Source organism: Malania oleifera, chromosome 13 (genome assembly GCF_029873635.1).
Source record: "Malania oleifera isolate guangnan ecotype guangnan chromosome 13, ASM2987363v1, whole genome shotgun sequence".
Classification (NCBI taxonomy): Eukaryota; Viridiplantae; Streptophyta; class Magnoliopsida; order Santalales; family Ximeniaceae; genus Malania; species Malania oleifera.
The window spans coordinates 72,085,154-72,088,191 of NC_080429.1; the positions used below are offsets into that span (position 1 = coordinate 72,085,154).

General features: G+C 36.9%; 1 non-coding gene across 1 annotated transcript; it reads left to right on the top strand.

The window, feature by feature from the left end:
- Positions 1-396: 396 nt before the first annotated feature.
- Positions 397-503, top strand: LOC131147084 (small nucleolar RNA R71). The gene has a single exon (XR_009134609.1). It is a non-coding gene; the product is annotated as a small nucleolar RNA R71 (small nucleolar RNA).
- Positions 504-3,038: the final 2,535 nt, after the last annotated feature.

Consider the following 3,038-nt stretch of genomic DNA (forward strand, 5'->3'; position numbering starts at 1 on the left):
GGCAAAGGATCACCACGATAATTGTAGTTCTGATTATTGATGTATTGAACCCGTTCTTGACTTGCTCCAATACTCGAATCTGTCCTACTTGGAGCTGCCACATATTCTGCACCTTGTGGTATCCTCTGGGTTGTCAAAGTTGAAATATGATGGGATAGAGAAGCGACTTGAGCTGAAAGTGCAGCAAACGGCTCCAATTCATGAATTCCAGCAAATTTCTTAGCCATAGTTCTTTCAGTTGGCCATTGATAGTTATTTGAGGCCATTTCTTCCAAAAGAGCAGTAGCACCCTTAGGTGTCTTTGACATCAAAGTTCCTCCAGATGCAGCATCAACTAAAGTCCGAGTTTGCCCATTTAATCCATTATAGAACATCTGAATTTGCAACCAACCAGGCAATCCATGTTGTGGGCAGTATCGAATCAAATCTTTATACCTTTCCCATGCTTCATAGAGTGACTCAAAATCATGCTGCTTGAATTGACCAATCTCACTCCTGAGTTGAGCCGTTTTTGCAGGTGGAAAGAATTTAGCTAGAAATTTTTCTGCCATGTCCTGCCAACTAGTAATACTCCCAGGTTGTAGCGACTGTAGCCAACCTCTTGCTTTGTCCCTCAAAGAGAAAGGGAATAATCTTAGTCTAATGGTGTCTGCAGTAACACCATTGATCTTCACAGTATCACAAATCTCCAAAAACATCGCCAGATGGATATTGGGATCATCAAGTGGCGATCCACTGAATTGGGCCTGCTACACCATGCTGATTAATGCGGGTTTGAGCTCAAAATTGTTGGCATTAATGGGCTGGCGTCTGATACCTGAATAATTGTCATTCACAACTGGTCACACATAATCCTTCAAGGCGCGTGGCTGCGCATTATCTTGTCCGTTCTCCCTGGCTAATACCCTCTTTTTCCTTAGTGCTCTGAGCGTTCTTTCAATCTCCGGATCAAAATGAATAATGTCACGTGTTCTAGCCCTGCGCATCCAACATAAACAAAAACACACTAGAAATACAAAAAATAATAATAATAAAATAAAATAAATAAAATAAAGAAAATAAATAAATAAAAATATAAAAAGATAATTCTAAATTAAAACCATTACTTTGTATCGATATTGGCAAAAATAAGATAAACTCAATCCCCGGCAATGGCGCCAAAAACTTGACCGGTGCAAACTGCAAGTGCACAGTATCGTAGTTTTATAATATAATGATGTGTAGAGTATCGTCCTCAGGGATTGATGTCTTAATTTTACCAAGTACCGAAATTTTACTAACCTTGATTTTATTTAGAAAAATTAATAATTTTAGACTGCAAAATTTAAACAAAGCTACTTTAAATAAACTATTCAAGAGAATTTAAAACTGGATACCGCGTGTCAAATTGATGATGGTGAAAACTTCTAGGAAACCGATTTCACCTAGTTTCTCACTATGCTTTACTCATTTAGCTAATTCAACTTCGTTTTCTCTGTTTGTTAGCAAATCACCAATTTTTCGAAAAGCCTCTTTCGATAGTCAATCAAAACCTATTCTTGTTTATTATTTAACATAAGAGTATGCGAATTAATAACGCAAAAACGCAATAAGACCCTCGATTTTTAATGCTACGTAGGTTCATATAAGTCTTTCGATCTCTATATTTACCTACGCTGAATTATCTAAGATCTATCCTATAATCCCCCCTTTCGGTAGCAAATCACAAGACTAAAATCATTTAATTAATGGCCAGTTAATTAAAAGCATTAGGCACAGAATAACTCAAACAAACATTAATGTAAACAACTTCAGATTAGTATCAAAGAGCAAGCATAGTTCGAAACTGGCTACATCGTTTTCCTAGAATTCAAAAATTTAGTTCATTCTGAAAATTAAATCCAACATAACAGATTTCACCATATTTTCTTCAATTTGGAGCGTACGGAAAAGATCAACACTCGCCGCACCGCCGTCGCGCGTCACGAACACCCCGAACACCGCCGTTGTTCGCCGCCTTCCGATTCTGAAAAGATAGTATTTTTGCATGCTTCCAACTCTCCTTTTCTGGCTGTGTGTGTGTCTTCATAACACCCCCAAAAGATAACCACAAAAAGCTCCCAAAAAATAATTTTTCCCAAGAAATTTTTTGTGGTTTCGCCTCCCTTGTGTCTAACCAAAAAAAGCTCAATCCTTTTTTTTTTTTTTTTTTTTTTTTATGGTGCGGCCTTCTCTGCTGTCCCAGCGCACACTGGCCCCCCTCCTCTCTTCTTGCACACCACTCTCTCCCAAGGAAACCCTCCTTTTGACTTTTCCTCTTTCCTTTCCTTTTTGCTTTCTTTTCTTTGCTTTTCTTCCCTTTCTTTTGTCTTTCCATTTTTTGTCTTTCCTTTCTAAAAACCCAGTGCCTCACCCTTCTGAGATGACCCGGCTGCATGGCTGGGTCACATCTCATTTTTTGAGTTTTTGATTTTCTTTTTTTTTCTTTCAAAGGTACATGAACTGTCCTCCTCTTTCAAGCCCACTTTTGACCCTATTACAGTTCGTAACTCTCAAAGCTTAAAACACAAAAGATGTAGAGCTCTTTTTCATATTTTCCTAGAATTTTGAATCTTCTCGATTGGAGCTCGGATGAGAAAGTTACGCCAAGATTACGAAAAATTGTTGAAATAATCCATAAAACGGCATATGCTAACTTCACGTCTGATTTCGGTCTTGATGCATCCATTATTTCGAAAAATAAAAAGCATGAAAATTGTAGAACATTTTCTTATCTTTCTATGGCATCCTGAATCATCTGAATCAGAGGTTGGATGAGAGAGTTACACATAGATTAAAAGTGTCGTTGGTTTTTTTGCTTCCGATAGTTGCCCTACAAGAAAAAATACCAAAATTTCATAAATTACTTAATAAAACTCAAATATTATAAATAGAACATAATGTTAAAATATTGAGAGTAATTAGGTATTTAAATACAAAATAAGATTCCCAATGCATGCATTAAAGCACCTAATTACGCAATTTAAGCGCGTAATCAGATTGGTAATGACATTATGTGT